We start from the raw sequence: 27,761 nt of genomic DNA on the forward strand, positions 1-27,761 counted from the left end.
ATCAGTTATCTGGAAAAGCCCAGGTCCAGAGCATTCTGCATAACAGGTCCTATACCTGTAGTAGTACCTAGGAGCCAATTGTTAAACCTATGTTTTCCTGCTATAACTAGCTACTTAGAATTATTGGCTGTAATCCATACTGCAGTAGAGATCTGGGAATAGTTTAATGCCTGGAGAGTAGCTGTATAGTACTATACATCATGTTGGAGGCTATAAGATTTGTTTACTCTCACCCAGTCTGTAGTGCCTGGAAAGTTGCTCCCTTGTGAGCACTGATACATAAGGCAGGTGCAAATATCTTTTTAGAATACTGACAGATTATGCTTTAGTTTTTGAGTTTTTGGGTCAATAGGAGCCTTTACGAACTTAAGTAAATGTAGGTTAGCTGTTCTGCATTTCCCCATCGTGTAGATGACTATACAGGGGGCTTATCTGGTGGTATAACAGGTAGTGATGGGCGAATCTGTGCCGTTTTGCTTTGTTGAAAAATTTGCAAATTTACAGCGAAACGGCGAAAAATTTGCGAAACGCATTGAAGACACTCAGCGTCAAAATAATTTTGACGCATGTCAATTTTGACTAAAGCGACAATTTCTATACGGGTGAATATTTGGTCCAAATGCATTAAAGTCAATGGGAATCCGCAACAATTTTTACTAATTTGACGCACGGAAATTTTTTGCCGGCGAGTTGTTGCCACAGTTTCGAGAATTCATTTGTTTGCAGCAGTATGTGGAAATCCTGCAAATTTGTGTCTGGCGAATTTATTCGCCCATCACTAATAACAAGAAGGTATTGTGCCACTAACCAGACAGGTTTTATAAACACCAAATAAAATGGGGCATCATTCAAAAACCACCCCAAGACACCCTAAATTTAACTTGTTAGGCTTTCTCCTAAGGAAAATCCCTGACGTTTTGAGATATTCATCAATATCCAATCACAATGATTACATTCAGGTAGGTGTTAGCTTAAACTGAAAGAGTTCGGAAGGAAGGAAAAAAATCCAGTAGCACACTGCAATTCTTGACAAAAGTGTTCTATGGTTTATTTAGGCAATGAACGTCCAAAAAAAAGGGCAATGTTTCCGGCCCCCTGGGCCCTTTATCAGGCCTCAGTCTTGATAAAGGACCCAGAGGAGCCTGAAACATTGTCCATTTTTTGTATGTACATGGGCTAAATAAAACATAGAACACTTTTTCACAATTTGCAGTGTGTTACTGGATTTTTTCAAGTCCAGTTACTCTAGACTTCTCACTACAAGACACATTATATCATGACCTAGAAGAAAGAAAGCCTTCATAGATACGCAAGAAATTCAAATAATTGTTTGTTCCAGTCAGTATTGCATTACTAAAGCAATATCCCTCAATCTAATTGTAAGCTTTTTCGAATGAATGTGCTGAAAACTGCTTTTTGCGATTCAGGGACGCTGTAAATTAAAGGCAAGATGCACAAGGAGATAGAGGCCTCTGCTTTCACTATTTTATGTGGGGAGGTACAAAAAGGCCTTTATCTAATCTGTTCAGTCATTAAAATAACTACTTTGCAATAACAGCATTACAAAGCATCAGTAGGTTTCAGAAGTGCAACTGTAGCAGTTCCGACCCTAAGAATTATTAATTATATAATTAATTACATCTCGCTGTTACAGTTTCTCTTGCATGAAGCATTTATACTGTAGTCTCAGCTAGAGACGCAGTTCCAGTTTGGTGATTCTGGAAAGCATGAGTCGCAATCTAACTGGAGTCCTGCTAGAGGAATATTTAGCAGGTGTATTTTTTGTATGTTTATATTGCAAATAGAAAGAGGAATACAGGTATGGGTCCTGTTATCAAGAATGCTCAGAACCTGGGGTTTTTCAGATAAAGGATCTTTCCATAATTTGGATCTGCATACATTAAGTCTGCTATAAAATCATTTAAACATTAAATAAACCCAATAGGCTGGTTGTGCGTCCAATAAGGATTAATTTTATCTTAGTTTGTATTAAATTCAAGGTACTGTTTTATTATTACAGAGTAAAAGAAAATAATATTTTAAAAAATTGGATTACTTGGATAAAATGGAGTTTATCGGAGACAGCCTTCCCATAATTCTGAGCTTTCTGGATAACTGGTTTCTGGATAAAGTATCCTTTACCTGTAGTTTGGACATATTTGTGAGTTTCTTTTGAAGATAAGCAGTAATCAGGAAAAGTCTTGTTTTAGCTAAATATCCCTTGGATGACTGATTGTTTATACCAAATCTAGTATACTAAACCAAAGGGCAGATTCATTAAGGTTTGAATGGTAAATTTGAATTAAAACTTTCAAAAAAAATTTGTGTCAAAAATCACAAATTCGAATTTAAAAGCACCAATTTGAATGTAAATTAGAACTAAAACCTGCCGAGTTTATTTACAAGTCAATGGCAGAGGTCAGTTGAATCATTTGAATGAGGAAAACTCGATTCAAATTAGATTCGAATTTTCGGGTCGGGACTATTCAATCGAATACTAGACATTCAAGTTTTTTCATAAACAACCTCGCATTCAAGTTGTGATTATGTTCAAATTTATTAGAGTAAAAGAAAAATTTCACATAAAATCGAAATTCGACCTTTGATACATAACCCCCCAAGTATTAGTTTACATGATGTAAACTAGTCCATAGCAAGTCATTCACATGATTTTTCTTTCAAGGGTGCCTTTTCCATCTCACTAATATCTTTATTTCCTTATTGTTTTGCGACCTCCACTTCGAAAAGGCAAGGTGAATGATCTCATATGAGACATGCAGCCAACTTCTGTAAATTGGCAGGCAGTGATACAGTGTGATCATTCATCTATGCAAGCTAAGCCACAAATGTTACTCATTTACTGTAACTAGATTTGGGAATACTAGCTTAGAAAAGTTAAGAGGGTACCCCACTTTAACTCTTCATTAACTCATATTTCTTCAAAGAGAGATGAATACTGTAGATAAATAGATGATAGATGGATAGATAGATAGATAGATAGATAGATAGATAGATAGATAGATAGATAGATGATAGATAGATAGATAGATAGATAGATAGATAGATAGATAGATAGATAATAGATAGATAGATAAATAGATAGATGATAGATAGATAGATAGATAGATAGATGATAGATAGATAGATAGATAGATAGATGATAGATAGATGATAGATAGATAGATAGATAGATAGATAGATAGATAGATAGATAGATAGATAGATAATAGATAGATAGATAGATAAATAGATAGATAGATAGATAGATAGATAGATAGATAGATAGATAGATGATAGATAGATAGATAGATAGATAGATAGATAGATAGATAGATAGATGATAGATAGATGATAGATAGATAGATAGATAGATAGATAGATAGATAATAGATAGATAGATAGATAAATAGATAGATAGATAGATAGATAATAGATAGATAGATAGATAAATAGATAGATGATAGATAGATAGATAGATAGATGATAGATAGATAGATAGATAGATGATAGATAGATAGATAGATAATAGATAGATAGATAGATAAATAGATAGATGATAGATAGATAGATAGATAGATAGATAGATAGATAGATAGATGATAGATAGATAGATGATAGATAGATAGATAGATAGATAGATAGATAGATAGATGATAGATAGATAGATGATAGATAGATAGATAGATAGATAGATAGATAGATAGATAGATAGATAGATAGATAGATAGATAGATAGATGATAGATAGATAGATGATAGATAGATAGATGATAGATAGATAGATAGATCAGCGGTTCGAAGTTACGCCAGTGATCTGAAATTTGCATACATCGCAAAATAGAAGTTTGAATGAACGTGTATGCTGCAGCAAATAAATAACACTACACAAGCCCAGGGAAACTTAATAAATGTGCCCACAGTATAGTTTAAGTGTCATATGTTAACAAAAGTAGGGGGGAAGGAGGGTACCCTAAAAAAAATTCCGATCCTTTTCAGCCTATCACCCTTTAAAAAGTAAAAAAAACACCAGCGTTTTTTTGGGACTTAGAAAAATGTTCATTTTTTTTTACATACTCCTATCAACTCTATTGCACTTCGCTTGGTCTGACCTGGCGAAGTAAACTGTGGCGAAAGAGGTAACGTTCAGAAAAATAAAAAACAAAATTTGCGTAGTTTTGCCCCTTCGCCAGAGTGCAACTTCGCCTGGCGTTAGGCTGCGAAGTTGCGCTACTCTACTTCGCTAGTAAATTTTAGCCAGGGACACTGACTGGTAAAATGGTGAAGTGGCAAAATTACATAGATAGATAGATAGATGATAGATAGATAGATAGATAGATGATAGATAGATAGATAGATAGATAGATGATAGATAGATAGATAGATAGATAGATAGATAGATGATAGATAGATAGATGATAGATAGATAGATAGATAGATAGATAGATAGATGAGAGAGAGAGAGAGAGAGAGAGAGATAGAGAGAGAGAGAGAGAGAGAGAGAGAGAGAGAGAGAGAGAGAGAGAGAGAGAGAGATGATAGATAAGAGAGTTTCATAGTTTCTAGCCATGCAGATCAGAATTGTGTAAAACCATGGTCCAGTAGAAGGTGGATAGAGAAATAGATGCAGGGGAAACAATCGATCTACGTAAAGCTTATGGGGGCATGTGCACCCAGACCAAATATTGCTACACGTCAGAAGGTTGACATCCCTTCAAATATCGTTGGCTGCCCAAAACATGCCTTGTATAAAGTATGTCCAAGCGCCGGTCAGGTCCTTATGGCAAAACCTGAACCACAGAAGATAAGGTTGCTTTATTTAGGACATAATAAAAACATAAATATGGTATATTTTAGGAAAAATCTCAATTTACCCCATAAAATAGGGGCAAACACTTTCTCAGTATAAACCATAGCAACATGTATTTATTACATTTATAGCTTGGCATCATAAAATATATATATATATAAGAAATAGAACGAAAACATAAATATGGTATATTTTAGGAAAAATCTCAATTTACCTCATAAAATAGGGGCAAACACTTTCTCAGTATAAACCATAGCAAAATGTATTTATTACATTTATAGCTTGGCATCATAAAAAATATATATATAAGAAATAGAACGAAAAAAAACAACCCAACAGCTGCTGCAAGTAATTGCACAGATATTGGCTGCCATTAATGAAAAATCTTCCAGATATTCAGCAGATGTTGCTTCCCTCTCTAATGATAAGAATGACTTTCATGTGCAGTTGTGTCTGTTGGTTGGAAAAACCTCATAATGCAAATTGATGTGCACTGGCTGTTGCCTATTTGAAATAATGTCTTATTATTATGAGAGGTAATCTTATGACATGTGAAAGTGATTGGATTGACTGATAACGAAGCTCTTATCCAAGGGGTGTTTTATTGTGATGAGCGAATTTTGCCTACTTTTTTTGACACCGGCGCAAATTCACAAACACTCTGGCGAATTTTCGTTGGCAATTTTGCAAGTTTATTCGCCGCCGGCGAATCGCGGGAATTCACAGCGAATTCGCGCCTGGTGAATAAATTCGCCAATCACTAGTGTTTTATCCATGGGATGTAAGGTATGGAATGAGGATCCCTGCAGCTCATCTATGGGGTCATTACCATGTAACTTTTGGATGTAGTCATACTATGTATCTCTTTAGTACCTGGTGCCCCATTGGCCGTGTATTCCTCCTCCTACTGTCTTTTGCTGACTGTCTACTGGCAAGCTGCATATTGGACTGTATCCTTAGAAACAGCATTGCTTTGCAGACCAAAGCCATATGATTTTATGTCCTTACTGCAGTCATTTTGGGTTATTGGCTTAGTGATTATCCACTACTCTACCTTTTCCGTTGCCTACATTTAGACAATGTATATCCAAAAAAAGGGCAATGTTTTGTGCCCACCCTGGGTCCTTTATCAATCCTCAGGCTTGATAAAGGGTCCAGGGGGGCCTGAAACATTATCCATCTTTTGTATGTACATGGGCTAAATAAAACGAAGAACACTTTTTCACATATTGCGATGTGCTTCTGGATTTTTTCCTATGTATCAGTTGACCCAACCTTTCTATTGCCTACAGCCAGATCAGGGGACAGAAACCAACAAAACACCTACTTCAGTTTCCAGAATTCAGCATGTTGTAATGGATGTTAAGTCTTTTGGACACTTTTGTGGTTTTGAACCATATAGAAGTTATTGCCATTTTTTTATTTCAGGGCTGTTTCACTGGCAGTTCAATTGTTACCTGGATATACAGTTGGCATCTACAATGAGACGACTCTCTGCATAAAGCTCACTCACTTTCCTCAAAAAGTGGTTGTATTGTAAGTGCCTCAGGTACATGTCAGGCTTGTTAGAGAACTTAATGTTTAGCAAATAGGAGACAGAGGGTTATGAGGGGTCACACCTGGTATGGCCGTTTATCTATTATTCAGACTGTGCAAAGATTGTGCAAAGAGCACAAACTCTTCATCATCAATCAATGCTTTATGATTTATGAACTGACCATCATGGTGCATTAGCAGATAAATTGTTCAAACCTGCCGGATTCAATAGCCATAGTACAGTGGGTGACCAATCGCGTACCAATAATCGTATTATTGGTATGCGCATGACAAGCTTCAGAAATCAATGCTATGCTAGAGGCTAGAGGCAGCTCCTTTCCCCCAACTGTCAACACATCTAAAAACCCAAGTGAATACAGAGATATATAAAGCGAAATATTGCGACTCAACCCTGAGTCCTCCCATTTAGCAGTTTAAGCCTTCTTGAACAACTAAAAACTTAACATTAAAGCAATTTGCAAAAGTGTTTAGAAGAGTACTCTGAACAAGTGTATTTTTTATTTGACTCTACGTCCCTTTTAACGTTTAACACCTAGACCACTCCAGGCTCAGCATCCCTTATGTATTATTTCTAGTATGGAATGCAGATGGGGTTCGGCATAGTATAAATATAAGATATTTTCCATGTATCAAAAGTATAATCTGCAAAAAGCAAACATCTCACATACAGTATAATACTTAGCTGCAGCGCCGAGACACAGAAAGGATTTAATTCGGAATTGAAACTTTATCCTTTGCAAAGATAGGTCTATGTAAAGGTCTGCTGAATTCCAAGAGCTCCCCTACCTCTTATGGATAATGTAAGGTGTTGAATTTCATTTCCAAACAGACCCTTAAAAGCAAAAGGTGACATTTCTGCCTCTGTTTTATGACATGCAGTTTTGTTGCTAAGCATCGTATATCCCACAGAACCCTACAAAGTCCTGTCTGCTGCTCTTGGAGGCTAAGATGCTTTATCATTCTGATAATCTCCCAGCAGGCTACAGAAAATTACTTCTAGCATTGCCATAACACCTTTAATTTTTCATGTTCAATGCATTTTTTTATTAGTCTTCGAAGAAGCTGCCAGGATCTCACTTTTTTACTCTAAATGTTTTAATATTACTCATTTTTACTACTACATTCTCGTTCCGCCGCAGTATATCAGCTGTCAATGGTCATTATTTCTAAGCCACAAGCACCTTGGTGTGATCTTTAAGTCGCCCTGTTACTGTGTATCAAGCTCTGACAACGTAACAGGCGGCGAAATCCGAAATACTTGTATACACTTGAAGGGTTTAACCCCTCATTTACCCACATATGCCTCTGGAACCCCCATTCGCTGAAACAAGCTGAAGATTTAATGTGCCGCAACTTTCAATGACATATTAAAAAAGATCAACCGGCTTTTGAACTTGAAACTTTTTTTTTTTCCTTATTCTTCCCCTGAGTTTCACAGACTGACAGAATAACAAATGACGTTAAAACTCAGAAGCCAAAGCTTCAAATAAATAAATTCACCACGGACATTTTGGAAGAGGAATGAATTCAGCGTGATAAATAAAGGAGATTTAAGTAGCGAGGTTTCTTTTAAAGGTGAAAGAAAGTGCAAAACTATGTAACGTCCATTTCTTTGTCTTCTAGAGAAATAATGATAAAAGAGTCCTTATTGTGTCAACTTTTAGATAAAATGACACAGTTAGAGCTTAGTCTATCAGATAATCTGTAGTTGCCTAATGAAAATCTGATAAATAAGAGTTGTATATTTATTATCCTGTTGATGTTTTTTGCCTGAGTTTTGAGTGCAGATTCCACCTTGCACATTCTAATTTTCTGGCACAAAGAAGTCAACAGAGATCATGGCCCAGTAGCAAGTTGTTATAGTCTGACATTATGGTTGAAATTGAAATTGCACAGATTGAAAAAGGCTACACAATGCAGCAGGAATAACTCATATGACCTGAGTCTTTTGGCATGAGGAACACACATATTGACTATTTACAGTGGTAAATAGTGATTTGACCATGGTGACCCTCCCTAAGACAACCATGGCAATCTAAATGCATCATGAACCTTATTTATAAGGTACAGGTCAAGAGCAAGACCACCAAGAAGACTACTAAAGCTAATGTTTTACTTTTTTGGGCCAGTTTGTGTCTTTTAGAGATTGATATACATATCCAGTGGCCCCCTGTAATTTTAGAGGTAGTTACAGGGTCCCCTCTGGCCAGGTCCGGACTGAGAATAAAAATAGGCCCTGGTATTTCAGGTACACAGAGGCCCAATCACCCCTCATAGAGACCCAAACAGTCCCCACCAGCCCACTAAATACTGACTTTCTATGGGACCTTATAGCAGCCCATCTAGCATTTGCCAGAACTCACAGATAGCCAGTCCGGGCCTGCCTCTGGCTTGTAGATGCAAAGTTGCTAACATGTATGAAATAAACTATAAAACTCAGCATCTGTATGCATCATTATCAGGGTGTTTGTGTTTAGACCACTGAAAGGAGCATTGTTTTCTGTTATACACAGATTCAGCAAGAAAACAAGGAAATCTATAGGCCGGATTCCAATGCAGCTATGAAATAAATCACATTCTGTATATATTTATACCAGACAATATAGGCTTTCTATTTCCCAGTGACCTCATGCTAAGTATCACTCCAGGTGTTAGGGGAATAGAGCTGACATATTCCTCACTTTCACTGCTTTAATGATGCCCAGAGCTTTCATTTTCTTTCGCACAATAACAATGGGAAACATGGCTTCCTTATGTACAACATAAAAACTAATAAAGTACCCAGCTGTTCTTCCCTTGGTGACTCGAGCTTCTTCCGTGTAAAGTAATGTCAGGTGGAGATGAATGGAAATGGGAAACACAACGGATTACTATTGCTTTGCTATTGATGCCTTTCCAGCTGCCTCTCATAGGACTCTATTAAAGCTCCAGTGTGGAATGGGCAAACTAGACACAACAACAACACACGTATTTACACACACACAAATATCCTGCATTCTTCCAGCAACCCACTATATGGTGTGTATTTCTACAACAATCTATAACAGTGATTTGTAATCTTTGAATATGGTGGCCAAGTAATGAAACACTTTGGAATTCATTATAAAAAGCTGATGTCCTCACTTAATCCCATGTGAAAAAGGTTAAAAAAGTGCAAAAAGATTGAAGCAAATAGAGTATTTAAATACAGCTCTATCTGCTGGCTGATGGTGGTATTGCTTGCAATCATAGAAAAAAAAAATTCTGACATACAACAAATACAAAAAAAATCACTTACCTAATTAAGTGTTTCCACAAGGATTGTAGGAGAGAAATAGAAAGAAAGAAAGAAAGAAAGAAAGAAAGAAAGAAAGAAAGAAAAAAAGAAAGAAAGAAAGAAAGAAAGAAAGAAAGAAAGAATATTAAATTATTTTCATATTATTTGGAAATTGTTTTTCAAATTAATTTACACATCGTCAGTGCAGCAATGTTTTTATGTTTTCAAAATCTGACAAACCCCATACGAGGGTCATTTATCAACACTCGGCAAATTAGCCAATGGTCAGTAACCCATAACAACCAATCAGATTTTGCATTCACTGTTATACTTGCAGCTGTCTTTAAAAAGCTAATCACTGATTGGCTGCTATGGGTAACTGCCCATGGGCAAATTTGCCCAGTGTTGATAATGAGCACCAACAGAACTTTGGTCATTCATAGGAATATCTGAGACACATGGCGTTGGCAATGAAAGAGATAAAGAGTTCTGAAACAAATTTGTAATCTTTACAGATTTGGCCAAATGTTTCAATTTTGCCAGGAGATGGCGCTCCTTCTGCAATTTTTAACCCTTTGAGTACAATAATACATATCAACATAATATCACTGTACTGTATTGTACTGTATGATGTGAGGAATCTTCTAACAATAACATCATTACATTTTTACTAATACAGGCATGGGATCTATTATCCAGAATGCTCAGGACCTGTGGTTTTCCAGATAATGGATCTTTCCATAATTTGGATCTTCATACCTTAAGTTTACTAGAAAATAATGTAAACATTAAATAAATCCAATAGGCTGGTTTTGCTTCCAATAAGGAATAATTATATCTTAACAGGGATCAAGTACAAGGTACTGGGCTATTATTACAGAGAAAAATTAAATCATTTTTAAAAATTTGGATTTTTTTGGATAAAATGTAGCTTTCTGGATAATGGGTTTCCGGATAACAGATCCCATACACATGAGGCAAAGTCCATTACAAAGAGACCATATTAGGCTATAGCTTGTGGCACATTCATAATATCATATTATAATACTTTCTTGCAGTTTAATCAACAGAGGTCTGAAAATGTACTTTTCTAGACAAATACATAATATAATTATGAATCAGTAATTAAAAACAGTGGCAGGGTTCCCTCTACTTATGAGAAGGCAAGTAGAGACCTCAATTCTGGGATGGCAGTGGGTGTGATTTACTTAGACTTTGCTAAAGCATTCGATACAGTGCCACACAGAAGGTTACTGGTTAAATTAAGGAATGTTGGCCTGGAACATAGTATTTGTACCTGGATAGAGAACTGGCTGAAAGATAGACTACAAAGAGTGGTGGTAAATGGAACATTTTCTAATTGGACCAGTGTTGTTAGTGGAGTACCGCAGGGCTCTGTACTAGGTCCCTTGCTTTTCAGCTTGTTTATTAATGACCTGGAGGTGGGCATTGAAAGTACTGTTTCTATTTTTGCAGATGATACTAAATTGTGCAGAACTATAGGTTCCATGCAGGATGCTGCCTGACTGGGCAGCAAACTGGAAAATGAGGTTCAATGTTGATAAATGCAGGTTATGCACTTTGGCAAAAATAATATAAATGCAAGTTATACACTAAATGGCAGTGTGTTGGGAGTCTCCTTAAATGAGAAGGATCTTGGGGTTTTTGTTGTCTAATTCTGGACAGTGTTATTCTGTGGCTACTAACGTAAATAAAGTTCTGTCTTGCATAAAAAAGGGCATCAACTCAAGTGATGATGAAAACATAATTATGCCTCTTTATAGGTCCCTGGTGAGGCCTCATCTGGAGTATGCAGTGCAGTTTTGGACTCCAGTCCTTAAGAGAGATATAAATGAGCTGGAGAGAGTGCAGAGACTAAGTGCAACTAAACTGGTTAGAGGGATGAAAGACTTAAATTATGAGGGCAGACTGTCAAGGTTGGGGTTGTTTTCTCTGGAAAAAAGGCACTTGCGAGTGGACATGATTACACTTTACAAGTACATTAGAGGACATTATAGACAAATAGCAGGGGACCTTTTTACCCATAAAGTGGATCACCGTACCAGAGGCCACCCCTTTAGACTAGAAGAAAAGAACTTTCAATTGAAGCAACGTAGGGGGTTCTTCACAGTCCGGACAGTGAGGTTGTGGAATGCACTGCCGGGTGATCATGTGATGCTGATTCAGTTAATGCCTTTAAGAATGACTTGGATGATTTTTTGGACAGACATAATATCAAAGGCTATTGTGATACTAAACTCTATAGTTAGTTTAGGTATGGTATATAGAATTTAATTAAAAATAGGGAGGGGTGTATGTATGGATGCTGGGTTTTCATTTGGAGGGGTTGAACTTGATGGACTTTGTCTTTTTTCAACCCATTTTAACTATGTAACTATGTAACACGCTGAGAAACCACCAGCCCCGGGGTTTTGTTTCTCAGTCCCAGGGAAAGAAGTGGCCCTAGAAATCTCATTCATGGCAAAGTACATACAATAAAGCGCCGGCGTTATACAATCATAAAAGGTGACTGGTTCTCACACTGGGAGGGCTCACCTCCTGCTCCCAACATGTCATGACAGTTGTATGAACTCTTGCTTTTTGACATTCATAGCTATTAACCCCAAAAGTTTTGCTCATCCCCTTCCTGAATAGGCTCGGGCAATTTTTATTCATGAGTCACTTCAGCTCATAAAGCTCACTGGAGCATTGCAAGGACATTGGGATTGGGCTTCAGCTAATACCTGCTGATTTACTGTGTAATACAATCTGTCTGATTTGCTGGAAAACACTGTACCATAAAAAGAAGTTCAGTATTGTTCTACTACAATCCAGCTATGTAATAACTGTATGTGCCCTTTAAATGCCACAATGCCAGCATTATGGTACTCATTCAGTCTAGACAATCCAAGCTGAGACTTGAGATTTTCTTACTAAAAAAAAATAAAGAAATAATTCCAAATGAATGTCTTCTTTTCTCATACATTCTTATGTATATACAGTAAACAAAAGAAACCCCAACATTTCTTTTAAATGGCCTTACAGTGACCTACTTTATAGTTGTATTTAAATAGGAAATTAGCATTTGATATTTGTGCATAGATTTTAGCATACATGGAGTTTTTCCTTTCTGCACGGATGGCAGGTGTCGTCATTCTTATTTCTCCTAAATATGTCTTGTTCTGTAGATGTCTATAAACAATCCTGAAATACAGCTGCACATGTCCAGGCATAAAAGAAGTGAAATGAAATTAAATAAAATAAAATGCTCAAAATTTATGTAGCAGGACATATCCTCAGATTTTAATATAACTAAAGGATATACTGACTAGAATACCCGGGACCTGTGGTTCTCCAGATAAGTGTTTTTTTCATTATTTGAATCGCCTTACTTTAAACTTTACAAACCCAAAAGAATTGTTTTGCTAGCAGCATTGATTTATGAAGCTTAGAAAACATGAAGTGCATTGTACCTTATTAATACAAAGGATTGTTTGCTTAAATACAGAGTATTTCAGTTGGCTTGGATCAAGAAGACTACATAAGTTGCAGGTTGCTATCAGTTCTAATTTTTGGTAATGTGCCAGCTGCATAGCTAAGAGACTTTACAGTCCACAAATGTCCTTGCTGGTGAACCCAAAAAGTGTGGATGCAAGACTTACAACCCATATCCACCCTTCAACAGTGACATCTTCTTTCATTATATGAAGTCAATTAGAGGGGTACGGTTGGATACAGGTTGGGTAGGTGTGGGTTATGGTTGGCATCAATGATTCCTGTGATAAAGGATTTTCATACAATATATCACATACTGGAATACAGGGGAAATTCAGCCACATATCAATACAACGTAGGGCCTTAAAAATTCATACAGACCATTTGGCCAGGTTATACATTGGTTGGGAAGGATGGGTCATCACTGATTCTTATGATAATAGGTTTATAGCTAATAGATCTCATTAGTGATGGTCGAATTTGTTCAGTTTTCCAGCGGAATATGCGAAACGGCGACAAATTTATGAAACGTAAAAAAGTCCTAATAATGTTGACATGCAACGGTTTTGACGCAACCGACTTTTCCGGCACGTGTCCAAAATATTTTGATGCCACCGAATTTTTGAAGGTGATTGAAGGTGTCCTAATCTTTTGGAAAAACATAACGACTTTTTTAGTAAGAAGTTTTCTAACATGTACTGCGCATTGGCACAAACTATAAAATTCGCAAACGGTCTTCCACTGTCTGAAGTGGTCGCTAAACAGTTTCCAGGTGTGCAAAAGCTATAATCAATGCACGCAAAGCATAATTTGTTTGCGCAAAAGAATCATTTTTCGTATTCGAATAGTTTTTCTGTTACCGACAAAGGTTTTGGAAGCTAAAAGGGAACCTCAATATTGTTCAGTGTCCAAGGTTAAAGTAAATATCTACTTTGCCTACAAAATACCATTTTTATTCCTGGCTTGGCTTTGAATTGGGTTTTGTATTTATTTACAAGGAAAAAAAATCTGCCTTGTTTATAGAGAATCACATGTCTGGTATTCTTGGATTTAGGTCCCTCAAAGAAAATGTTCTCTGCCAAGAGAAATGATTTATCTGTTCTATATTTGATAGAGAAGTGTTTCACCTTTTTTAATGAAGTAAAAAAAAGCCACATCCTGTAAAATGCCTAGTCTTATTGTTCTCCTCCTTCCAACTGTACATGTCCTCAAAATGTCATTAGCAATATAATGTAAAAGGCTTCACATCAAGCCATTAAAGTGTATCCCCAAGGCAGCAGAGTGTAAACTGAAATTGCTTCTCTACCTTAAATGTTATTTACCCTCATATGCAAAATGTGCAGCCAGTATTCACTTTTATCTCTTTAACAATTAGCGACAAAAGGGATTTGTTAAGCTAATATTCTCCACGGTTACATGGAAAATGAAGGCAATGCCTTTAATATATTGGTTTTTATTTTCTGCCATGAATCCTCCATCTCTCATTGGATGGCTCCAATCCATAATGCCCATGGGTTTATTCACCTGACAGTTTTGACTGCAGAGGCTAATATGATGGGATGGACAGCTTGTTTTCGGAAACTGAAGGAGACAGACTGCATGATATACACATACATCTCTATAATGCCTTTTGTGAAGACAGTATTGATCTGTAATAGCATTACAGCAAAAGGCATGGCACTTCAGTCATTCCAGTATGAACTCACATTTTAGGATGATACTATTAAGGGACAATTTGTCTGCTGTCATGTTAGAAATGCTAAGTGCTTCTTGAAATAAAATATGAAAAAAATGATCATGGCTAATAGGGAAATACACTAAGATTAATACATATTCATACTGTAGATTGTAAGCCCATGGGAGCAGTGTTCTGAAATTGTGAAGTCTTTTTTTTTTTCTTTGTTCTTTACTCTGTACTATAATATAATTTTCAGTTTATATAGTGTCAACACATAACTTTACAGAAATTATACATCATATTCACACACACTAGGGTCAATTTCACCAGAAACCAATTAACCCATCTGTATATTTTTGGAAACTGGAGAAGTTAAACTGTCAATATCAGTAACTAGTGATGATCGAAACTGCCCTATTTCCATTTTCTAAAAATCAGTGGGTGTATTTTTCTTGCATGTTTACTTTCATCAAATGATATGAAGTCCATAGGCATTTTTTCTTGCATTTGAGTCAACAGGAGTTTTTCCTTTGCATTTTTTTCTTGTGCCCAAATGCATTGGAGACAATGGACGTTTTTTCTTGTGTTTGTACTTGCATTTGTTTCCCACAGCAAAATTTTTCCCTGCCAGATTCTAGTGCAGACTCTGGTGAAATATCTGCAACTTCCAAAAACCAAAAATTTTGCAGCAAAACTATATCAGGTAAGAAAATGCACTCATCAATATTGATAACCAATATCATACAAAAAGGTAGCAAAATGTAAGCTATGATGTTTATAGCTATAATAAAAACATTTTTAGGTTAAAAAAAGTGTAAAACAATGGAGAACTACAAGCGCCTCCATTTCAGATGATATAGTCAGTATCATTATGCTCTACCTGTCTTCCATTCTCACTAAGAAAAAATCTCTATAAACCTACTTTGAACATATAAATTAATTTCTAATAATGACCATATCCCATAACAGTTACAACTTATCAGCTAATGTAATGTAGAAAACCGAATAAATGTTTAACTGGCTATTGGTCTGTGTTATTATCATAAAGGCTCATATTATTTTCAATGCATTAGGGAGCATATTCCATGGATATGTTGAGAAGAAGACTTTTTTTTTTTCAAAGTATAATCTTGATGTTATGTTGCATTTTAACAAATTTCAAAGTAGATTTGTTTACATATTCAATGTTTCATTTAAGAATTTAGATGCAAATTAAGTAAAATATTTACACTCACTTTGAGGTCTTGCAATCTGCATTCAATTTTGACTGCAATCTATTATTCATGGGATATGGATTCTTGGTGGGGGGAAACACTGTACTGTGCCTTGGTGAGGCATTTTTTTCATTGTGCTGGGGCCAATTGTTTGATGTTTTCAGTGGTAAAATATAGACTAGAAATATCAAAAGTCTTTATTTTTTTTCACCAAGATCCTGTCAAAGGCACAGCAACATTAATCAATGACATTGCGAACCTATGAAATGTGTCTGTCTCCTATTGATCTGTTCTACTCTTTGGGGAATTAAACATAACTAAATAAATAAATCAGCCAAAAAGCCATAACTGAAGACCCAGAATTAAAATTTTAGTGGAGAAAAAGTGCTAAGATCTGAAAAAAATTATGAATAATGGGGAATTTTAAGATTAGTAACTAAAATCAACATAGTCTAGAAAAATAAAGAAAAATAAAATATTTTAAAAAGGCAATCGACAATCTGATTCAATGGCAGCATTAACTGAGATATCAAGAGATTAATGATAGAGGCTGAGACAAATGCCATACAGTGATTTCATCACAATATTTAAGGACATTTCGAAAGAATCCATTTTTTTTAATTGAGACCAACAGAAAAGTCAAAGTAATCAATATCAAGGTTTTCCAGAACTGTTGTGTAGACCTTGAGCTATGGTTGTTCTTACTGACCATAAACGAATAAATGTTCTAGTCATTTCCACCAAAACTCCACCTATTGAATGTGGGTCCAAAACATGGCATGTTTCAATTTCAGCCCAAAATTGCATTATGTGCAGTCGTGTACAAGTTGCACCTGGGTCAGTCAAAATGTTCATCACCTAGGTGGGTCATGAATGTATGATTTTGTGCCCCTCTATTGCATGTGATATTATAAGCGTAATAAATTATCATGCAAAGGGGCCCCATACTTTGCATTTGCAATATTAGCTATAAAATACAAGGCCGCCTTGCACCTATGTATGTCCAACCTCGAACCACCATTCACATTAATACACTTCACAGATGCACAAGGCACAAGAAAACCTATGTGAAATCATTAAATGCATAACTTACAGTGTAAAATGCGGCAAATCTGCTGAGTCAGTGCAAATTTAAGCTGTGTTCAATACATGACATTCTCTTTCATTCAAAATCAACTCTAGTTTTCTCCAGGCAAAATTGCTTAATGTATCTGCAACACTATATGGGACATTATTTGAAGGAGGTTACTATTGTTGCATGACAATACACCCTAAATTCACTCCCCTAGATCTGTATGTCACAGAACCTATTTCTATCTTGGTACAGTTTACCCATTTGTCTACTGAACAAGTATTTGTATGTAGGCCAGTTAGTTTCTCAGCCTGCCCCTCTTGGAATTAACAGGAAAAATGTAAGGGTGCTTCTTTATTAACCTTGCTATCCACATAATAATTAACCCTGTCTTTAGTCTAAAAACTATAGTTCTCAATATATGACATATATGATATATTTGATAAATTGTTGGAAGCATCTACGTACTTTGAGGGCCATTTGTATGACTTCATTTTTGGTCTTCAAAAAACCTATAGTTTGGTTTTAAACCACATAACTATGTGGTTTAAAACCAAACTATAGGTTTTTTGAAGACCAAAAATGTATTATTTAAAAACAAATAATATATGTGTCCTGAATACTGAACTTCTCGAAAATGGCTGAAATTTTCAAAACAGACATTCTATGGCATCTGTCGCAATACAGGTGTTACTGTGTAGAATTGTGATATAAATACAGTCTAGCATATAGGTGAAGATCAGGGCAAAGGGCACACTACAGCTGACATAACCAGGGTACTCCCCTGTGCCCTTCAACCAGTCCTAATCCTCATGAGAAATGTTCAGGTATACATCTTCCATCTGTGCAACTGGCATATACATGTTATATCTACAACCATCAGATGGATTTTGATTGAAATTTGTAGGCTTTAGCCATAAGATTTCAATTCTAATTTGATATTGACATTTATTTAGACATTAAAACTCTTGAGTTTCAGGGATTCAGTGCCAACTGAAGCGATTATTTAGAGCTGGAAAACTGTAAATGTCCCTTAAAAATATAACTAATAATTACAATGGTGCCACTGCATGAATAAATGTGATGCATGGCTGAAGGACGAGATGCCAGAAGCATAAGGCAAGGGGAATGCGATTGGAATTAACTTGTCTGGGTCCCTGAAGAGGTAGCTGAACTGTTTGAAGCTGCACACTTAGAAGGATTATCTCATTCAATCTGCCCTAATCACAACTAAATGCTTACAACTGCTCCACACTGAGACTGAACTTGAAAATGAAAAAAAAAAAATCCCTGAAATCCAATAGACAATGAACATATGTCCATGAAAACACTGGCTATCCTGACCTGTCCAGGTCACTGAATTATTTATTTAGTGTATTTGTTCCTGGGTAATTAGAAAGCATGAATTTTTTATAGTAATGGAATTGCATGTGCATAAACTAATTTCCTGATCGTCTTATCTTGTGCATTGATCATTACACCTGCCTTTTAACATTCTCATTGCCTTAACGTAACTTCTAAGTCTAAGAACTGTTCTATCATGGAAAGTCACAATTATATACTTTTAAATGTTAGTATATCAATGGCAAAAACAAAACATAACAGAACAAATTATTTCCTACAAACTAAATTCTATAAAAACAGATAATTTTTTCCTCTGATTAAGACCCTTCCCTGAGTTTTTACATCGGCACAGAAGAGACGGACTGTAGCCCAGTTATATGAAGAGTTGATTTGTTCCCTTGTCAGTGTAGGCAACTAAGATCGGGCAACCATCTGATTTCTGCTTTATGGACATCAATAGATGCAAGCTTTCCTATGATTTAGAGATTTTTATGCTGACATAAGTTGCCTGCGTGACAGCTCTAAGATATGAAATAACAAGCCTTCAATGTCAGCTCTCCTAAATCATGCCCCAAAAGCCCCCTTGGCACCAAACTATGGCAGCTTGTTACTGCAAAGTAAATGTCAGTCCAGCAAATTCCCTAGTATTGCCAAATTCTTCTCATCTACAAACTATCATCAAAGTCAGAGTCAAACCATGGCCTAAATTCTGCAGTGAAAGGTATGATAATTTTTTTTTCCAATTGCTGACATCTAGGAGTCATCGGACATTTTACCTAGAGACCACTGAAGCTATTCATTTTATTCCATCTATTTCTCCATTCACCACTCAGCCTGGGATACCTATGTACCTATTTTAGAACCAAGTCAATGTATGGGGATTTACCGCTTGATTTGGGTCATGGGACAGACTGATAGGTAGACATCACAACCCATTCCCCTTCAGCGTATACACAGAAAAACTGGTTAACTAATAGAAACAAAATAGAAAGGGGGGATCTGCAAAGCCCCCCATTCCCCGCAGGAATACTGTCCAATACATACTGATGGGCATCATTAAAAGGAGTGCTAATGCCAAAAAAGTTAATTTTCTTTATCTGAGTGGGCATAATATAGGTTAATTTACAATATCCCCTGATAAAGCACTGCATATCTTGTTGGCCCTATATAAATACAAGATGATGATGATGATACAAGTGCTAGAGCACTAAATCCCACCCCTTAGAGCTCAATTACAGAGTACTATGTGGCAGGCAATATGTGTGCAGCCTGCTCCTTTCAGCTATATACCTTCCCCAGCCTGATCTTCATGAATACAGCAATGCCAAAATGCAGGCAGCAATGTATTCATTATGGAGGTGCAGGTCCTTGCTTTCCATTCTGAAGCCCAAAGACTGTGACTATTGGCACTCACCATGGAGCAAGGGGCACTCTGTCCCACAGTTTGTTAATGACCCCCACTCTATATGTTGATTTATTTTTGAAACAGAAGCCTGTTCTTTTTGCATTGATATCATAACATTTTTACCTGAACAAAGCCCCCACCCTAACTGAGAATGCTTTATATATATTCATGAGCCCCCTCCAAAAGTAAAACAGCGATTTTAAAAATGAAAATGCAAAACTTTCGCAAATAGCTGCAGATGAGATAAACATTACTTCTAAAAGCATTTAGGTTTTTTTTTTGTACATAATATGTAGTGCTTTTAAAAGCATTCTGTTATTAGAATAAAGCATTTTTGCCTATGCCTAAAAGATGCCGCAATATAATTTGAAGTTGGAATGTGTGTAATGTAACATCATTTTAGAAACATCTATATTTGTATTTTGCAAAGTGTATTTCCTGGTACACTCAGGATCAGAGCACTTGTCTCACTACCAAGAAGGACCAGTTACCCTTTAGCTGAAAGCTTTACTGTAGCTATGAGACTGGAAGGCAAAAACCAGACGTGTAGTATGCAAAGTGCAATATTGACAATTCTTTTACCCATAATGCAGTGTTTCTCCTTTAAATCCCACATAATTGTGGCCTCCCCATTCAGCTATCACTGCTGAAAGCAGTAAATTTAGGATTGGACACACAGAGACAGAAGGACCTCACTAGTCCATGTGCATTCAATAGGTTCAGCGTTGAACTGGGCTGTCGGGGCACTGGGAGAAAACCTTGGCGCCTTACACCTGCTTGGCATTCGCTTGCAGGTAGATCTGATTATGGGCATCGCAGCAATGACGTTAGTGCTGCAACTCATAGGTACAAGTTGGGGAGGAGGGAGGTGTGCAGCTTGGGGAGGGTGCAGTGGGGCCTCTGTGGCTGGGGTGGAGGGTCCATGAGGTGTCAGTCCCGGTAGGGCCCAGACATCCCAGTCTAATGCTGAATAGCTTTAAGTTTCATAATTAATAAGAAGTGATTTATGAGTAATTATTAAGTGGAGCCCTCTTTCTTTAATTATGTCATTGTAGTTTTTAAGCCATCACAAGAACATTATTGTCTCTATCATTTCCATAGCTGAGAATATTCTATTCCAGTGCAAAGCTGCAAGAAATAAAGTCAGTTTAAGAAAGGTTCTTAATTTTAAAATGGCAAATCCACATTCTCTGGCTGATTTCTATTAAGCTGTGCAGATGTGGAAATCAGGTACTTACATGTGTTGTGTGAAAAGCATTATAAGTAACTACAGCAATTTATGTCTCTCTGGGGGATAGAAGGCATGAGAATCCAGTATTTGAATGGAAAAAAGAAAGAAAGCATAAGACAAAGATAGAGTGAGTGGAGAAATGCCCTAGTGCAATTCTGCTTCAACACCATCTGTCACAATCATGGCAGTTCCCGAGGGAGCAAGTACAGAAAGGCCACTGCGACTAATGAACATAGGAAGAAAACGGTGGAGTTTTATATCAAGGTTCTGTATTAAATGCTATAACATATAAGGCTAGAAAGGCTTTATCAACATGAATGGGATAAAGGTCTCTCCCTCTTTGCTGAACAATTGGTCCCACTGGTGGTTCTCAACATGGAATTCTATATGAACAATTAGAAACTCAAATGCATTGTTGTGATACTGAAAAACAGAAACAGAAACAGATTCTAAAGCTGGTTCACTTACTGCTTGTGTTACATTGGATCTTACAGTCATCATTATCTTCTACAAGAGTATTGCTGATCTAAAGTTAATCGCACTCTTATTAAGAACATTGCCATGAGAGTTAAACATAATACTAATGTGATATATATATAATGGACCTTTTCAAAATGTATATCTTTATGCCTTCAGTCTACTAGAAATTAAACTAATTAAAAATTAAATAAATTCTCCGATAAGGACAAATTTTACGTTTAATTGGATCAAGTAGAATGCACTGTTGTACTGTCTTATTATTACATGGACCTTTCGGACCTTTCTGTATAACTGATATCCGGATAATTGATCCTTTACCTGTACATGATAAACAGGGCAACATAAGTAAATAGCTCCCATCAAGATTAGCTAAATGCTCTCATAAGCAGACATGCACTATGACTATCCTGGCCAAAGGACAGTCATGAGAAGCTCATTTGTATGTGCTGGTTTTACCTCTCTATGCCAACACAGAGTATTAAACTTGTTTTTAATCATTTCATGCTGTTGAGAAATTAACCCCGCTCTATTAGAGTCATTTGCAACCGCATGTGAACTGTACAAAGTGCCAAGTCGCCGTGTTTTTTTACCCACAATACAGCAATTTTTTGGATAATCCCAGCATAATTGTTGCCGCATAGGGATGTAGCGAACTGTTCGCCGGCGAACTAGTTCGCGCGAACTTCGACTGTTCGCGTCCGCCGCAAGTTCGCGAACGTCGCGCGACGTTCGCCAATAGGCGTTCGCGTCAAAATCGTTCGTCCATTCGACCATTCGATCGCTAAAATCGAACGATTTTCGTTCGAATCGAACGATCGAAGCCATTGGATTGAATGAAATCATTCGATCGAATGGCTTCGATCGTTCGATTCGAATGAAAATCGTTCGATCGAACGATTAAAATCCTTCGACCGTTCGAATCTAACGATTTTCGGATGTTCGAAGTTCGCAAACTGTTCGCGAACTGTTCGCATTTTTTGCCGGTGTTCGCGAACGGCATTCGCGAACACATACTCGGCAGTTCGCTACTTCCCTATTGCCGCATTTGTGTCTAGTTCATCAAAACAAATGCAACTGCCCAATGGCAGTGGCGTAAAATGAATCAGAAGGGAGTGGCTGGTATGGGGTATTCTGACAGAGGGAGTACACTGCCTTGTGTTATGGTTTAATACAATTTGATATAATGCTGTTTGTTGTGATTATTTTGCATTAATAAACGCTTGAAGTGAGCTACATTGCTTATCATTTATTCGTTCCATATTATATGTTATTGGACCATATACTAAGGGGCTCACACGGTGACTATCCAATTTTTGTTTGTTTGATCAGATCAAATTGTGGCCAACATTTTCCGAGAGTTACATCCCTTCCAGCACTCTTTATTAACATTTTGTTGGCTTTGTGATTCTTTGGAGTAAAGTCTGTTCCATCTATTGATGCAGGCTGTTGGCGGAACACTGGAATTACAGCCATGTTTTCTTCCATCAAAAGGCATATTTTGATTCAGCAAAAGGTGCCATGGTGCTTGGGTCACCTATACGAAAGTGCAAGGGACTATAGTACCCTTAATAAATAATGTCATGTGCAGTAATTGCATCAATTTAAGCCCAACTGCACTTGCAGGTATCATAAATGATGCTTTATATTTTCAATGAATTTTTACATGGGTTCTGAAACCTAATTTTTCATTATTTCCAGTCTATTTATGGCATGTTAGTCAACCTTTAAGCCTCCTAAACGCTAAACACTGCCATGTTGTGCATAGCTTTGCAGAAAGCGGATACTGTTCCCAGTTACTGTCTGCAGTAGGTGACCCAGTATGCCCTGCTATTGAACATGAAGTAAAGTCACAATCACCTTGAGTACCTTGAGGAACACAATATGCAGAGAATATGCAGTAAATCTTGACCAGTCTAGACCTCAGCCCCCATGACCACAGTCCAAAAACCTACCTATGTATTATCCATTCCTGCTTACAAGCTTCCTATGTGCAGAGCATGGATTTCCTTCATCTGAATTACATTTCCTGGACAAAAGATTAATAAATGCTACATAAATAGTGTTCTTTTGTTTTGACTCTGCTTTATGTGCACATATAACTTGGTGAGACAGAAACGCTACACATTCTGATATTATCTAGTTAATGATGTCGACATTATTTTACAGACACAAAAGAAGAGAACATAAAATAATAAATTGCAATCATGTTCCCTGGACTGAATATCTTAGAATAATGGAGGCAGAGCTGACATGGAAATAATGGTAATCATAATTACATTTATTATCATGAATGCACAAAGAAGAGCAAAGCCACCATTTTCGTGACTCAGTGGAGTTGAGCGGAGATTTTACACGTGGCAATTTCCAGTTAAAATGTCTTCTAGATTTTATCATAAAGGCGAAAAAGTTAAATAGGGCACATTATGTTAAAATGTCGTGCTGCTTCAGGACCCAACTTAGCAGTGCTTTAGCCACATAGCCCTTTCCTTAATAGAAAATAACCGGCAAGTGAACCATGGAAGTTTTCATTTCACTCTCATAACTGATATGAAGGGAATACACTTCCAATTATTTCTGTTTCCCATATCCACTGTTTAAAAGCAATACAAATGACATTTCTGCCCATAGAGAGCTGAAGTGTTGAAACACAACTGCATAATGCTCATCAAAAGCTATGTCATTACAAGAATATATTTCTCTTTTATTCCATATACTGTACAAAAGTTGAAATGGCACTAACATATATTCGGCTCAATATCTTTTACATTCTTGTCTTCCGGTCTGCATCAGGCAAAATCATTGCTTCCTGGGTTTACACTAGAAAGTATGTGTTGCAATTATTTCAGAATTTGGTGAATTTTTTGTCATTTCACAAATTTTTGGCAAAGCAAAACATTTAGGCAAGAAAGCAAATTATTATTCACATATTCCTTGTTACAGCATGTGATATGAAACAATAGTTCTTTTGGTTCCATGAGACTTACATGGCAGATAATACAGAATTATCATGCGTCTCAGTTAATGCAAGCATCTGGGTTTAATGAACCAAACAATGAAATTCTTTCTTTAGCAAAACCTGAGTTAGAAATTGCAAACTGGACAATTTTTGTGCATGACTCCCAGTGCCTAAGTAAGAACATCAAAGATGATTAGGTTTAAACATATACATGCCATTGCTCACCGTCTATGCTAGACAAGTGTAATGGGGCATCAAATAAGTGGCTGATAAGGAAACCTTAAAACTGAAAAGAATATATGTACTAATGCCATAGTCACTATCTCTTGTATTGCTAATTACTTTGGCTGACCATATTCAAGTTTTAGTTTCTAAGATTAGATATTCTACACATTAACGTAAAGGCAAATTACTGCTTTAAAGGAGAAGGAAAGGTTAAAACTAAGTAAGCCTTATCAGAAAGGTCCATCTAAATATACCAGTAAACCCCCAAAGTAGTGCTGCTTCGAGTCAAAAGAAACACTGCATTTCTTTCCTTCTATTGTGTACACATGGGCTTCTGTATCAGACTTCCTGCCTTCAGCTTAAACCTCATTGCCCTGGGCAAGAGCATGCTCAGTTTGCTCCTCTCCCCCCCCCCCCTGCTGTAATCTGAGCCCAGGGCAGGGAGAGACTCAGGCAGGAAGTGATGTCACACCACGTTAATACTGCAGCTCCTATCCTAAACAGAGTTTCTAGAGCTTTTTACTCAGGTATGGTAAAGCATTCTACAGAATAAATATAGCATTCTAGCTTGCACTAATGCAGCTAATCTATTGGCAATAAAATGCCTCCGTAGCTTTCCTTCTCCTTTAAGTCAGGAGGTTTTAAACATTTTGGGTTCAAGCATCCTTTGAAGTATACTATTTGTTTAATACCCCCATAAGTCAGAAAGAGTTTATAAACACATGCATGCACACATAATTTTACCAAAGCCTGGGCTCCACCATCTAGTTATTTCCCAAACCCAGTCAATCTGACCTGGATTTTAAGCATGTTAAAATATTCAAGTATTTATACAAAAACAAGATTTTAGAAAATAGTGATACAATTCATTTCTATATTAAATACTGTCATTTTATCACACAGTATAGTTTTTATGTTTTTAGAATGGTGCAACTCTTGTTAAGGTGTGAAATGGCTGCTTCAAGAAATAATAATAATACATTTGTCTGACAATTATACATGCTTCTACAAGTTGTACCATGTTGTTCCTGTATGTTAAATGTAGTCGTAACAGATCTTTAATGGACTGAAAGGAATTAAGTATTCTTGCAAATTATTGATGACCTGCTACCTTATGAGTGCTAAAGTGAAGAGAAGCTAAAAGTGTATAATGAGGGGTCACGAAGCTCATCAATAAGGAGTGGGAGAAATTGACATACCCACGGGCTCCCCTATTAGCTATCACATTTAGACCCCAGACTGAATAATTCTGTCTAGTTTCACGCAAGTAATTGATATTTCTTTTGAGGCGAGGGTGTAGCAGATCTGAATGCATCACAACTAGAAAAAATGTATAATGTGATGGCTGCCGAACGATTCAGCCAAGACTACAAAAGAAAAACCCTTTCCCCCCCTAATGATCTGTATGGAGCAATTAAGTCTAGAAATTGCAGCTATAGCATGATTATCCCTCTCACCATACAACTAGACTGAGATGTAAAAATCTATACAGTACATGTAAAAAGAATTATATCTTGTAATTAAATATCTATAGTTAACTATTCTTGGCTCATGAATAGAGTGCATACATTGACACCAGGGATTTCTTAAACAGAATTTTAAAACCCACCAAGACTCATTTATCACAAAGACACAGCAGCTTTCATAATACTAGACATGGGGATTCAGTTGGAGGGAGGGGGAAAAGATTGGTAGGGGGAAATAATAGAACTTGAATTTATACAACAAAACATTAAGTACAATAGCAAAGTATTTATTAGGAAAAAATATAAAGTTAAACACAGCTTATTGGGTGGCTATAGTATGGTATTGATCATTTAAATACACACTTAGGGGTTATTTACTAAAATCTGAATTTATCTCATATTTTATTTAATAAAAACGACAACCAAACTCACAAGCTCGATTTTTTTTATTAATAAAATAAACTGAATTAATTGGACAGCAAAAAAAACTCGATAAAATTAAGCCAAAACCCAAATCCCAAATTGTTTGATTTTTTGAGTTTTTGCCAGACAACCCCAAAAATGTTGGATTTTTGGGCTAAATCCAGCTCAGACCGCAAAAACTTCAAAATTGAGATAGGTGCCTCTCCCATTGACCTATACAGGACCTCGACAGGTCTGAGTTGGCAGATTTTCAGATTTTGGCTTTTTGCAGCATCGGGGTAAAATAAATCTTGGAAAATTCAAACATTTTTTGCTACAAAAAATGTGAGTTTTTGACCCAAAAAGCCTGACCAGATAAATTTAAAGTTTAGTAATGGTATGGTATGGTATGGGACTTGTTATCCACAATGCTTGGGGCCTGGGGTTTTCCAGATAAGGGGTCCTTTTATAATATGGATCTCCATACTTTAAATTGACTAAAATAAATTTAAACCATAAATAAACCCAATAGGATTATTCTACCTCCAATATATCTTAGTTGGGATCAATTTTTTGTTACATTTGTAATTACATTTTTAATTTCTATGTGAGATGGCATTTCCATAATTTAAACTTTCTGGATAATGGGTCTCTGGATAACGGATCCCATACCTGTGTATATAGTATTTTATACATTTACCCTTTGTAAACAAAACTATGCCTTCTTGGGCACCATTTTAATATTTAATATGTAAATACTTGCATTAACCGAAACCTGTTCTAATTTCCTCTTCACAAAAATAATTTAAACCAAAGATCTGGCACAGATCTGGGACACTAAACAGAAAAGCAAAAGGCTATAATTACACTTTATTTAATCTGTGACACAATACTTTCTGCAAGCAAGCCACGGTTCCAAAAAGACAGATTGTGATAATAATGCATCCTGAGATATCCAATTTAACCGTAACCATTGCCGGCTCATAACGAACATGTTGTGAATTATATTGCTTGTGTCCCTACAGAAATCATAACGGGTACACAACAGACTATAACAGGGGGAAAAACCGGTAACAAAGGAAAATCATCATTGCCCTTCTTCATAAAATAATAACCTTTTAAATCATGTTTGACATTTGTAAGTGGAATGAGCTGGCAAACCCATAAAATCTGT

The 27,761-nt window shown here is 36.5% G+C and overlaps 1 protein-coding gene across 11 annotated transcripts in view; it reads right to left on the reverse strand.

The window, feature by feature from the left end:
• LOC108707903 (roundabout homolog 2) overlaps positions 1-27,761 on the reverse strand; it is a 688,904-nt gene that overhangs the window by 135,247 nt on the left and 525,896 nt on the right. The window lies entirely within an intron of this gene.

The sequence above is a fragment of the Xenopus laevis genome, chromosome 2L (assembly GCF_017654675.1).
Source record: "Xenopus laevis strain J_2021 chromosome 2L, Xenopus_laevis_v10.1, whole genome shotgun sequence".
Lineage (NCBI taxonomy): Eukaryota > Metazoa > Chordata > Amphibia > Anura > Pipidae > Xenopus > Xenopus laevis.